The following is a 14,616-nucleotide window of genomic DNA, read 5'->3' as shown; positions in this document are numbered from 1 at the left end:
ATTCTTCTTTCTCTTCTTTGAATGTATAGTGGATTCCTGTTAACTGGGCCATCAGTTAATTGGGGAAGCAACTTACTTGGGACAACTCTTAAAGAAAAAAAACACACTGAGAAAATAGTTGGGATTCCCTTTAAAAGTTGCTGGTGAACGCAGCAGGCCAGGCAGCATCTCTAGGAAGAGGTACAGTCGATGTTTCAGGCCAAGACCTTCTTCCTAGAGATGCTGCCTGGCCTGCTGCGTTCCCTAGCAACTTTTATGTGTGTTGCTTGAAATTCCAGCATCTGCAGATTTCCTCGTGTTTGCAGGATTCCCTTTGTTTATTTGCCACTTAATTGGGACAGGAGACTGTTGCTGAACAGTTTCTAACTAGCGCCAGTCACATGTACTTGTGTGGCCGCTAGACACTGCACCATGCTTAGAGACAAACAGTTTTTACAATAGTGTCACTTGCATATGTGTGTTTGTGTCAAAAGACATTGATTTTTGTCACTGATAGTTGGTAAATAATAAACAATAAGACAATTCAAAACTGCTTTGCTCACTGTGGTTTCAAGCATTCAGGCTTGGAGATGCCAGAAACAGCCGGAAGTGAAAAAGAAAGCATTTCACTACTTCAACAAGTTAGGAACTCCAAAGAATTTGAAGGTATCAACAATCATCCCAAATGTTACAATAAAAATGTAGATTTTGAGTATGCAATTGTTGACAGAATTATTTGAAGGCAGACCATTATCTGCACAAGGTGTCTGCACTGATTCTGTTCATTTACAGTCAATCAAAAGAACACAACATCATACACTGGATTAATTCCTCCCTGGGCAACTGTTGAGAACTGATCACAGTTTTATAGCACTGTAGTAGTTTTGGTAATGTTCTAATTTGTTCTGTATTTTATTTAAATATATAATCTGTTATTGTCTGTTTTTTTAAAAAATATGTTTGTAAATATGAAATGAAATTTCGGCTAACTGGGCAGCCACCTAATTGGGCTAAAATGTATTCCCGATGTGTCCCAATTAACCAGGATTCACTGTATTAATGTTCAACACTAGTTCAATGTAAGAAACATCTAACTTATAAATAATTGACTCACACCCAGCTAAACAAAAGTGGGTTACATCAAGTGATAATAGTATCCTTCTTATTTTAACCAACACACAAGGTCCAGAGTACCAAAAGTAATCTGCCTTTAGCGCATTGGAAGGCAACCCCCTTCCTGCCAAAAGGTGTTTCACAACTATGTTGCAAAAATTCAGCACGGGTTCACACAAAAAGACATTAGTTTAGATGGCCAAACACTTAGGAAAGTAAAACTTAACAGGCACCTTGGAACAGTAAACAAGATGTGGTGAGGTGCAGAGGTTTGGAAGATTAATCACAGGCACCATTACCCGATGACCATTTATCATATCACTTCAGCTGATGAACCAATACTTCAGCAAATTGAAAGAGGCACCAGGATTGACAAGGGAAGGAAATAAACTGTGATAGTGGAACTCCATATTTATCAACTCAGCAGCACATTAGCATCACCCCTGGGGGGAAAAAAACGGCTAATTCCTTGAGGACTGCCCTCGTCATAACTAAGCAACCAGTCACAGATACACAGGGCAGAATGGCACTGGAAACAGACACTGCCCAGTATCTTGGTCACAACGAAGTTTTGCTTTTGTCATCCAGATCACTCCACTAAATGGGATGGATTCAACATGAGTAAGGTAGCTCAAAACTGGGTATCCATGAAAGCACTGAGTTATCAGTAGTTTTCAATTTGAAGCCTGAGCCTCGAGACTTGATTTGACACCACGGATGCAAGCTATTAGATTCAGCCTCTGGACAATTACCAGGCATGGGAAAGAAGCCAATGACCAGAGAAAAGAGCTTTATTGGGGGAGCAGAGGATGGAAGATAAACACAATAGCTATAGTATTTACAATGGTTGGTTGATGGAAATTTTTTGTTGAGAGGCAAATTAGGGGTAGGAGAGGTGATGATCAGGCAGACATAGTCACAAATAGCTTATACAAAGAAACTGGTAAATTTTCAGATGCTGCTACTAAGCTGGTAGAAAATCATGGGGAATAAAAGGAGGGGAACATAGACATAGACATTTGAATGGTTAAAGAAGTCTAAAATCTTTTATAGTGGCTAGTGCTTTAGCTAAGTACTTTTACATGAGGCAATGCCCACAGTCAAATCTACATTTCAGAATGAAACTAAATGTTAATTCCTCATTCGGTGCCACAAAAAAAAAACACATTACTCACTTTGGCAGTTTGCCATGCACTAGAAGATAGTTTCTGTTTCCAACATTACAACAGTAACCATATTTTAAAGTGCTTCAACAGCAGTTAAACATTTTGGAACTTGCTAAGAATGTAAATATAGCAACATGAACACAAGATTTAAAGAAACTGTATCCTTTTGGCTACTTTTTCATACAATAGTTGGATTTAAGCTTTAAAAATACTAACTAACTTTATGTCTTTGTACTGTTTCATTTTACCAAAACAAAGAAATTTCTCCTTGCTGTCAGGACTTTAACATTCAACAGTTTGGAGAGAAGGCAGCATGACTGAAATAGTTGGAGCTCAGGGACTATCCCTCCATGTCACTTGCATGGTGCTATTCGCCAATGAAAGCAGTCCCAATGTATGCATACGATGGGCAAGAGTCCTCCCAAGAATGGTCACCTCTTCAAATGAATCCGCCAGTGGTAGTTCAAGAGTATTACCAGCTGTTCTGGATGGCATTCATCCCCCATTCTGCTCAAGCACGAAATACAGTAGTTTGTTACTTAGATCAGTTTCTATTTCTGAGCCAATTGTTATTCATAAAATTGTAAACATGTTCTAAAAGTAATTTGATGACTTTTATCTTTAACCAAAAATGTGGAAATGTACTGGGGGTGGGGAGGGGAAAAATGGGGTGGGAAGTTCCTCCTTCTGACTGAAACTCAGCAAAACTGGGCAAAGCAGGTTGAAAGCTTGGTCTAAAATGCATATTGAAATTTTAAAAACTGTGTAAAGCAGTGGTAGTAACAATTAGGGTGATAATTTCACAGATGCAAAGTTCAAAACCATATTTGAATGATATAGCTAATTTAAGCAATTATGTTCTTACTGATAGGAACAAATAGCACTTTATGACATTTTATGTCATGTTGTCTGAACTGAACATCATTTAGGGAATGTATGACAACTGCTTACTTTTGCTTTTTTGAGCATTCATCAACCCCAGCCCTGATTTATCCTTACAGATACCTGCCCTGCCTTTTCATGGCAACAGTAAAAGCACCTTTGCAGGTCCTTAAAGAAATGAAGCATGCACCTTAGTTCTAAAATCTTCCAGCTATTGCATATCTGAGTCAGACACCGAGGAAAAATGACAGAATACTTATGGAATAAGCACATTTTCAAGTTCTACTTCTAGAGTAATTCCTGTTATTAATTTAGTTGTTTGTGGCATGTGGCTAAGATCAGAACTTCAGAATGCTTCACAGCATGAAAAAGGTAATTTTCTCATCTTCACTGAAGACATCCTTGAACAGGACTTCAGAAGAGCTATAAAGTTTCGACAAAGAAAAGGCCATCTCCAGAGTGTTTATAGTAGGCAGCTGTTTGAATTTAAGCAGCCCGCATTGCGCAGTATTCTTGACTGCTTTTTGTGATCCAGTTAGATGTAGTCTGTGGAATTAGAGGGTCATCGGCCCTGAGTCAATTTGAAAGGTTGCGAGGCAGACCTCAGTAGGACCCATTTACACTGATAATAATTTTTTTTTAAAGTATATAATTGTTTTATAGAGAAAATGAAAACATTTGAAATTTTTGACATTTTATGAGAAAGATTTGGTGTGTACTCTTGTACTTCACCTCCCTAAGAGTGTAAAAACTAGCTATCAGAGCAATCTGTTCGTTCCCATTGTTCCATTTATTTCCTTGTAACCCATTATCCCTTGCCCATCAGTACCCTGTCCTCCAGACCTCACCTGCACTAGGGGTAATTTACCATGGCCAATTAACATAGCAGCATGTCCTCAGGATGTGGGTGGACATCTGAGCACCAGGGAAAGTCCTTTCTAGCTTGGAGAGATCATGGAAACTCCACATAGATAGCACCAGTGGTCAGGGTCAAACATAGGGTACTGGAACTGTGCAGCTACAGCTCTACAAACAGGAGAAAAATCTACAGATGCTGAAAATCCAAGACAACACACAGAAAAGTACTGGAGGAACTCAGCAGGTCAGGCAGCATCTATGGTAAGGAATGGACAGGTGACATCTCAGGCTGAGACCCTTCATCAGGGCTCTGAAGGGTCACAGCCTGAATGTCGACTGTTTATTCCTTACCACAGATACTGCCTGACCTTCTGAGTTCCTCCAGCATCTTATGTCTGTAGCCAAAGCTCTAGCTGTGGTGCCACTGTTCTGCCCATAAGAGAATGGATCTTGAAAATTTTACTAACAACATATTCATAAGCTCTGCACAAACTAAAACGTATCAACTCTGAATTTACTTAGTTCAGATTTTTTTTTTTGGATCCATCTCTGCCTATTTGCAAGTCCTTGAAAATGGTTTGCTACTTGTTGTGCCCTGGGAAATAGGCTGACCTTCAATCACATCCAGAAACCAGGACATCTTTCTTCATCCTATTCTCTTTTAATCTGCTGCAACAATAAGCTGATTAATCATCGCACACTGCACAATTCAGCTTGACAAATTGCTATCATATGTAATGACAATTTTATGGGAAATGCCATAAATTCACCATCCATACTTCTAAATATTATTCAAAACTCAAGTTAATCTAAAAAAAATTAAAGTACATGATTAAACAGTACCAGTTTCTGTATATAAGTCTCCTTCTTTAGATCACTTTCTGCTTTATTGTAACTCATAGGATCTAAATGCCATTAGGTTCTAAGAGCCAATGGCTGCATGAATGATCTAAATTGTTCTGTCACTATGTCTATCAGAATCTTGCCTGCAAGTTTAAAAATTATATTTAAATCAATAGCCTTCAAAAGACAGTACTGTATATTCTATAAATTTATTTCCATCTCAAAGAAAAAAAGTTTTTCCAACTTGTGATCTAAACACATTTTTGCATCAATTATTTCCCTTGAAGTCTCTGAAAAAGTTCAATTTAGTTACCTCAATCACTCCATTCCAAGATGATCAAATCAAATTTTCTTAAAACTTTCCTCACAAAGAGGATTTGAAGTACTTGAAATAAACTTGAATGCTTCTCTCCATACACCCTGGTGAGCAAAACACCCTCCCCAACATGAAGTGATCAGGACTAAGGAGAATCACACTGTCCACTCACATCATGTTACAGAGGTGCCCGCACAGTGCTTGTAGTGATGCTTAAATACAGCATAACATTGTAAGAGCAGAGAAGAAACAAATCTCTTTTCACTTGCTGAACGTTTGCCCATGTTAACTCAACGAGCATGGTGCAACAATATCCACAATATTCAAAATAAAAGGGCTTAAGCAAAAAGTACACAGGTATCACTGGGATTACACAGATCATTCCATCTTCTTACAGCTTTATCAATATAAGCTTCTATTATAATTGTGGCTAAATTACAACTGGAGTGTGACACCGATGTCTAACATTGGAGTTTAAAAATAAACACAAGGATATCTCCTTGTTTTATAAATAATTTTGTTTTGATTTCGTTTGAAACTAAAACCAAATTCAAATTAAATAGATTTTATACTTGACATCCAGTAGGAAGATTACTTATTGTGGAAGGGCTCAATTTACAACCGCAGTAATTGTACAAATGCATTCATGACCTTCTTATTGATTCTGTTAATTAGGCCAGTAAGCTACCTTTAATTTATTGTGAGTGCCACAAAACAAAGCAACAGCTATGCAACCTTGTGAAAACTGGAGGACTATATGGAAATAAATTCATACACGGCTTACTGTAAACATGCAGTAGCATTGATCCTCTACAAAATTGTGTTGCTGCTTGCATAATAAACAGGAGTAGAACCTAATCACAATACTCATTACTTACGTGAGTAACCCTTAGCTAAAAAATGTGCATTAATGATCATAGCATGTGAGATTACTGGTTGTAAACATAAAAAGTGCTTCTGCAATTCATAGTCACCAATGCAATTAAACAATTCTTTCCCATAATTTAACTAAAATAATTTTGAATGACATACAGAGAAGCAGAGACAGCTCCACTCATTCTAACAGTCATTTAACAATATATGATTGAATTGGGCTTCTTAAGATGCCCAATTATCTTGGGACAAATATTAAAGCATTAGTTGACCCACGAAAGTATTCTACTGGCAAAATGAACTTTCATGAAAATATCAAACATCAGGAAATCTGCAGATGCTGGAATTTCAAGCAACACACATAAAAGTTGCTGGTGAACGCAGCAGGTCAGGCAGCATCTCTGGGAAGAGGTACAGTCGACGTTTCGGGCCAAGACCCTTCGTCCGGACTAATTGAAAGAAGAGCTAGTAAGAGATTTGAAAGTGGGAGGGGGAGAGCAGAAAATTCAGAAGGGGGAGGGGGATCTCCCCCTCCCACTTTCAACTCTCTTACTAGCTCTTCTTTCAGTTAGTCCTGACGAAGGGTCTTGGCCCGAAACGTCAACTGTACCTCTTCCCAGAGATGCTGCCTGGCCTGCTGCGTTCACCAGCAACTTTTATGTGTGTTGCTTTCATGAAAATAGTTCAAGTTTGTAATACACACTGCAGAAGAGTCAAATTTCTTTCATAGAGCCTGCAATCAATATTACAAGTTGTCACACATTTCCTGTTCCATGTCACCCAAAAGCTCCTGTCTCTATCAAACCTCTGAAGTGCACATACAGGATTTCCATGAAGGTATAAAATGGTGATCAACAATTGACATGCTGTGCCCCATGCTACTCACTTCCTTCTTTAATCAAATTGTTATGCAGACATGCTAACTATTAATATATTTAATATACAACTATCACAACTTGTCACTATTGTGACATTATTACTTCATTAGCTGAGATCTATTTTTTGATCCTTAATGTTTCAGAAAGTAGGAACACTTTAACCATCCTGAACTTGCATTATTTCAAAATATCCATGAAAGTTTTAACAGCTTAATTATTTGTTTGCAATCTTGAGATCTACAAACAAAATGTTTGAATTAGATTTAGGCTTATTATTACTGATATATGATGGGAAATGTGTTGTTTGGTAGCAGCAGCATAATGTAGGGCAAAAAAATTACTGCAAGTTACAATAAATTACTGACATATGTCATGAAATTTGTTGCTTGGTGGCAGCAGTACAAGACAAAAAATTACTGTAAGTTACAATAAATAAAATACATGGTGAAAAAGAGAAATGTTGATTTAATTTCATTCTTGCTTAAGCAGTGCTCTGGTTGCTTCACCCCAGCAAGCCGTTCTAACCCAGTTTCCCACCGACCACATCTCTGCTTAGAGGGAAAAGTATAGCCTTCCCAGAAATATTCTCCAGGTCAATATTTCTCAGCACCAGTATTCATCCTCAGTAATGCTGCACTCTGATAATTACATTCATTATTTTATTTCATGAAAATTTGAATTCCATCTATGAATTAGCACTGGATTCCAGCTGGACATGGGATTTTGATGGTTATACATAATTTAGCAGATCATTTCAACTTTTTCTATGATGGTTTATTCATGGGCAAGCTTTATATTTAAGTTTCCTATCCCATCCCCCCGCAAAATAAAAAGGTGTGTTTAAATCCAGCAAAATCAATGTTTTAATTGGACAAGCTACAAAAACACATTGCTATTCAAGGGGATGGAATATTCAGCAGCTAAACGTTACACTGATCTCCATGGTAAACTATGCAAACCACTATTGCTGCCTTCCCCACTTCTCTTCAGAAAAGCTTAAATTATCCTATTTACAATTCTGGACTCACACCTACCGGTATTACAAAGTCCAAAAGCATTACAATTAAGTGACCCTACCAGAGAGTTCACACAAAAATTCTTCTTCATGTTAATCTACCTTCAATGCACTTCCAAGAACAAACTAGTGTCTGGTTTCAATTACAGATTGGTGGATGTTTTCCTTGTCAAGTTCTACAATTTAAACATAAGTTCTAGAACCCATCAGGACCCTGAAAATAAAATTTCTTTCATTGGGTATGTCATAACAACAGTTTTTCTTCATGCGCCACAGATAAATAAACATTACATTTCGTACAACAGAAACTCAGCAGTTACTTCTCAATAAATTTATAATTTGGCACAAGACATTCCTGTGAATTTATACTTAAAACCACCCATGGCACTTTGAAGACGATCACCAGATCCTCTGAAATGTGCCACTGGCTCACGAGAAAATATAAAGCACAAAGCATTTCCTTCAGCTAGTGCTTTTTTTTTCCTCCCCCTTTTACAAGGCACGTAAATCTACCTGATCACCACGACTGTTCAGTTGTGTTAGCAATCCGAAAGCAACAGTGACAAATTTGAAGTAGTTCAACCAGCAAGACTCAATTATAACATGGACCTGTAAGGGAACAGGTTTCAGTACTTGCGTTCAAAAGGCTCAGGGCCAAGCTTAGAAGTTGGTAAGAAGACGAAATCAATCACCTAAGCACATTTTCAATTCAGCCTCATAACATATTTGAATTACATCTTCTGAAGCAGTGGTATGCTTCTCAGCATCATACCATGTCCACAAGTCAAGCTGTAACTGGACTCTTGAAATAGATTACAACTTTCACTCTGATGCGTAGGCAAAATATTTCACCCTGACGTAAAGTCACATAGTCTATCCTACTTTTTAATCTCCCGGTGGAAAACTTTACTGAGTACAGTCATTTCCAATGGTAATAATATTACCTTTGGAAACAAATGTACTTTAATATTGTTGTGCAGCCCAGCCTTTTCCACACCAACAAACCTATTTCCATGATTCAAGCTCAGCCAGTTGCCCTGTCCATGCAGGTCAAAAAGCATTCATTCCCTAAACATTAATCATACCATTGCATCCAGTAATGATGTCTTTAGTCATGTCTGAACTAAATATACTTTCCCACCAACACTCCACCCTTCTGTGCACTCACATGCCACTGTCATCTGACACATCACTACCTACTTTTAGGTTCATTTAATGCCTAGTTATTGAGTAGTTAAGTCTGCATCTATAATTTTTTTAAGCTGTATTTAGTGAAATCAGATCTGCCTTATCTTGGCCTCTCTCAATCTCTTTGTTAATCTGTTCATTTTACTGCATTCCAAAATATTCTTTATATCACTGTTCTCTGAACTTGTGCCAAGGCATCAATAACCATAAATTCCAATCACAGAAACTTTATGACACAGGAGGTTACTTAGTGTTGAGGAAAAATGATAGCTCTCCAGCTTGGTCCCATCTTTTCGCATCTGAAAGCCAAAATTCTTCAAGTAGAAATTCTCACCTTATTTAAATGTATTTTAATATTATTTTCAGGGAGTGAGTTTCAGCCTATTATCATATTCTGAATGTAAAGGCTTTTTCTCATCTCCTTAATCCTTCTATCAGTTACTAGAAACCTGAGTCCATCTGCAAAAAGAAACAGAGCATCTCCTTCCCATCTCCTCAATCTAGGATCCTTGTGATTTTATACACTTTTATTAAGTGCCCCTTCAGCATCTTCAGTTACAAAAATAATCTTAGCTTAACCAATTTTTCTTCAGTTGTACACCTTCCCATACCTGAAAATTTCCACAGCAGATACATTTCCTGTAATGAAAACAGAATGACACTCAGCACTCAAGCTGTGGCCTAGCTGATGTATATACTTTCAATATAATTTCCCTACTGATGTGCTTTATGCCTGAGCTAATAAAAGATAGTCACTATTTGCTCTTTTAACTGCATTCACCTGTCCTATCTTTAATGATCATTGAATAGGCATTTCTGTTCCAGGCTTCTACTCAACATCTTGGCTATTCCTTTGCCTTGTTTCCTCTTCCCAATTGCATGACCTCACTGGTTGACTGCCCTGGCCTTCAAAACGTATACACCCTCCCCCTGCAGTATGAGATTCCGCAGTCCCTCCTGTTGCATCATCCGCATTGCCAGTTTGTGTATTACCTCCAACTTTGTTGTTACAATCCTTACATTTATTTGCAAGTTACTAATACTATGACTGAGTTACTCATACCTACTCAATTAAACCCCATTAGAAGCAGTTTTCCATTCACAAAGCACCCTTCAACTACTGTCCTTTGCTTTCAGCCATTGAGCTAAGTTTGGATCCAATTTGCTACCACCTTCTTGATCAAATGGACCTTTACACTTTTGACCTGACTACATAAAAAAAACCCGCAAAAAATCCACTGAGGCAACATGAAACCCGCATTCTTCATTGACCCAATACAATATCTCCTCAGAAAATACTTAAGCTCATCAGATTCTGGTGTTCACTTAATAAATTCATGCTGGCTGCCACTAATTAAGTTGTGCCTTCATAAATAAAGATGTATGCAATACCCATGAATGAATTGAAGTAATCTATCCACCATACAAGTAAGCTGCAACTTCATAGTTAATCCACATTGTCCTTCAGTACAATGTTTGCCAGACAGGATTGAAAATCAGAGCTTCCACAGTTTCCACTCCTGCTATTTTAAAGCCTCAGATATATTTCACTCAGGTCTGTTTCCAAAGATAATAAATCCATTAATACTTCCACTTTTACTATGTTTAAGCTGTCCAATATTTCACACTTGCCTTAGCATTAACACCCCACCCTCATTTACGAAATCTATCACAACAGTAGTTAAGAACTTTACCCATTTCATTCTCCACTAAGTGAAGTTCATCATTTTAGCTCCCAAAATACCTTCCTCCTTCAGTAGTTATCTGCTTCACATAGAAAATCAGTAGCTTGGGGGTTTGGTGATCTTACTTGCCAGTATTTTTCCATATCCCCTCTTTGTTTTCCTAGATTCCTCCTTAATTTCACATGCTTTCTATATTCTTTCAGGCTTTCTGCTGTGTTAAACTCTCAGCATCTGATTTAAGCTTTCCTTTTTTGGTTTTATCCCATCATTCAAGAGGCTCTGGATTAGGCAATCCTAACCTTTCTATTGCTAAAAGCACATTAATCCTGAACAACTTGAAACTACTTTTTAAAAAAAATATACCTCCTCTGGTTTCTCAAGCTTCAAGTGATCTACAAAACACTAAAAGATGCTCTGAATTGTAATCAAAATGCTCGAGGTGATTTCCTGCTGTGATAGATTCACACTTCCTGGATCCATTCAAGAACAAACAATTATATTTACATTATTTTCATTACTTTACACACCATCATGTGTAAAAAAGTTCAATTTCCTGCTCTAATAAGCAGTACCTTAACACTTTGATCCAAAGTATGTTTTTTGCAAATTAGTTTGCTGTTTCTTAGCATATTTGCCTATATGCAAATTATGGGCAATGTATGAAACAAAATACAAAACTGATATACTGATAACAGATATGCACTTATTTATCCACTGTAATCTATTTACAATTTAATTGTTCTAAGGCTGTACTGCTAATTCACTTGGAATTATTTGCTGAATTAGCCAGTGATATCCTTAATGTATTTGCTTTCTTTCATAAAGCTTATTTCCTTTTGACATTGTAGCCCTTAACCGCACATTTGTTGCTAGTACATCTCAGATCAAAGATAATTACATTGTTTGGATTGGGATTAAGTAAAATGAAGCAATATGTTTTATTTTTCTATAAAATAAATACTATTTCCATTTTTTTAAAGAAAAAGAAAAGACATGGTGAAGTCAATTAGAAAGGACTTGAGCAACTGAACTACCATGACAAACCTTTTTGGACATGAAGTCAGAGGCTGGAAACAGTCAATACTTGTGATGTTCCCACTAGAAAAACCTGAATATTAGATTCTATTACATTCAGATAGAGGGCAGTCTTCTGTTTTATTTTTTTTGTTCCAACTTTTCTGTTCAAATGAAAGTGGGATAACGAGGGTATATTTAAAATCTTGCATTCTCTGCACATCAAAATTTTATCAAAATTAGATATATCACTTATACATGTTGTCAAATTTATTATCACTGACATCTGTCATGAGGTAGCACAGTAGTGTAGTGGTTAGTGCAACACTTCACAGTACTGTACCAGCGACCTGGGTTCAATTCCTGCTGCTTTCTGTAAGGATTCTGTACTTTCTCCCTGTGACCGCAAGGGTTTCCTCCAGGTACTCCGGTTTCCTCCCACGGTCCAAAGACTTACCAGTTGGTAGGTTAATTGGTCATTGCAAGTTGTCTCATGATTAGGCTGGGGTTAAACTGGGGTTTGCTGAGTGGTGCAGATCAAAGGGCTAGAATAAAATTAAGTTAGATTTCTTGTCTTCAGCAGCAGTACAGTGCAATACATAAAAAGCCATTAAGTTACAATAATATAAAAAATAATTCTAGTTAAAATAAGTCATGCAAAAATAGTGAGGTATAGTAAAATATTTAATGGCTTCAATTCTTCGTGATTAACTTAAAATAAGTCATTCAATAAAAGGTGAAACATCAATTTTGACTCTTAATAAAAAGTTCAAAGTAAATTTATCAAGGTACATATATGTCACCATACATAGCCCTGAGATTTTCTTGCAGGCACTCACAGCAAATACAAGAAACACAATGGAATCAATAAAAGACCATACACAAGAGGGACAAACAAGCAATGTGCAAAAACAATAAACTGAGCATATACAAAAAGGACAAAAGAAATAATAATAAAGAAGCAATAAATATCGGGAACACGAGATGATGAGTCCTTGAAAGTGAATCCATAGGTTGAGGGAACAGTTCAGTTGAGGCAAGTGAAATTCAGTGAAGTTATCCCTTCTGGCTCAAGAGTCTGATGTTTGGGAGGTAATGACTGTTCCGAGCCTGGTGGTGTGGGTCGTGATGCTCCTGTACCTCCCTCCTAATGCCAGCAGCGAGAATGGATCATGACCTGGATAACGAGTGTCCTGGATGATGGATGTTCCTTCCCTGTGACAGCACTCAGTGTAGATGAGCTCAGTGGTGGGGAGAGCTTTACCTGTGGTGGACTGGGCTGTGTTCACTAATTTTAGTAGGCTTTTCCATTCAAGGACATTGGTGTATCCATAACAGGCCATGATGCAAACAGTTAGTATACTCTCCACCACGTATCTACAGAAGTTGATCAATGTTGCAAATGAAATGTTGAATCTTCATAAATGTCTAAGGAAGTAGAAGCGCTGTCATGCTTGTTATGTAATTCGACTTCCATGCTAGGCCTAAGACAAGTCCTCTGAAATAATAATACGGTGGAATTTAAAGTTGTGACCCTCTCCACCTCTGATGAGGACTGGCTCATGCACCTCTGGGTTTCCTCCTTTTGAAGTCGATAATAACTCCTTGGTCTTACTGACATTGAGTAAGAAGTTGTCCATGCAGCACCACTCAGCTAGATTTTCAATCTCTGTCCTATATGTTGATTCGTCAACACATTTGAATTGCCTAACAATGGTGTCATCAGCAAACTTAAATATGGAATTGGAGCTGTGCTTGGCCTCACAGTCACAAATACAAATTGAGTAGAGCAGAGGGCTAAGCACATAGCCTTGTGATGACCTGAGCAGATGGTGAATGTGGAGGAGATGTTGTTGCCAAACTGAACTAACTGGGGTCTGAAAGTGAGGAAATTGAGGATCCAGTTAAACAAGAAGGTATTGAAGCAGTCTTGAAGTACAAATAAAGTACAACCCTGATAATCTAGCATTCTGGATTTCCTGTTTGGAAATCCTGATGGTTTAGCATCTGGTTTACTCATTCATTCAGGATGTGAGTTGGATCTGTAGCCAGAGCCAGAGTTGAGATCCAGAACATCAAAAATATGGGTACATTTGTGGTTGGAACAAGAAGGCACGAGTGATTTTATGTTTCCTGCTTCCTTCACATTCACAGAGTTCACTGGAAAATTTAAGATACTGCAGTTTAAGATGCAAAATATTAAATAAAAGTTCGGTATTAATACGAGTATCATGTGACAGTCCAGAACATGTGTAACCAGGCTCTACAAAAGTCCCAAATGTGCCTGATTATTAGTTTTGACTAATATTTATAGACCGTAAACAATTTTAAATGTGACCTCATCATCCTATCTTCATTTGAACAGAAGTGTATTTTTTTTTACATTCTCTGAGGAAACTAGACTGGGCAATTTGCTTAACGATGGTAATTCACCTCAGCACAATGTCAATTTCCCCACCGCCATTTCACACACAAGATATCATCAATGTGCTCAATGCACATTTCTCACTTAACAGCTGAAAATGGTTCAGAAAGGTCACAACCTATAACTCTTTAGATAATAACTTAAGAAAACAAAAGCAGGTCAAGCAACAACTCTGACCTGCTCCACTATTCAATAACGTCACGACTGAACCAACTTAGGGCTCTTGTCGTTTTCCCTTTCTCCCGATATTTGACAACTCCCTTGATGTACAAATGTCCTGTCAAACTTCGTCTTCAATATTTATCAATGAAGTCTTTTTACGGTTCTCTACTTAATGTAAAAATCATTATAGTTTTTACTAAGTACTGCAATCTACTGCTG

General features: G+C 37.5%; 1 protein-coding gene across 8 annotated transcripts in view; it reads right to left on the bottom strand.

Moving 5' to 3' along the window:
• The window catches only part of mef2aa (myocyte enhancer factor 2aa), a 192,326-nt gene that overhangs the window by 124,636 nt on the left and 53,074 nt on the right, over positions 1-14,616 (bottom strand). Inside the window, exon 1 of one of the 8 annotated variants that reach the window (XM_072278257.1) lies at positions 8,616-8,706. The exons of the other annotated variants lie outside the window; for them this stretch is intronic. The gene's annotated coding sequence lies outside the window, so the exon portion shown is untranslated. Of the gene's footprint in view, positions 1-8,615; positions 8,707-14,616 lie in introns of those variants that run through there. 8 annotated transcript variants of the gene reach the window in all.

This window comes from Mobula birostris, chromosome 14 (assembly GCF_030028105.1).
Source record: "Mobula birostris isolate sMobBir1 chromosome 14, sMobBir1.hap1, whole genome shotgun sequence".
NCBI classification, from domain to species: domain Eukaryota; kingdom Metazoa; phylum Chordata; class Chondrichthyes; order Myliobatiformes; family Myliobatidae; genus Mobula; species Mobula birostris.
The sequence above is the reverse complement of the archived record's forward strand: the minus strand, read 5'-3'. Positions and strand labels throughout refer to the sequence as shown.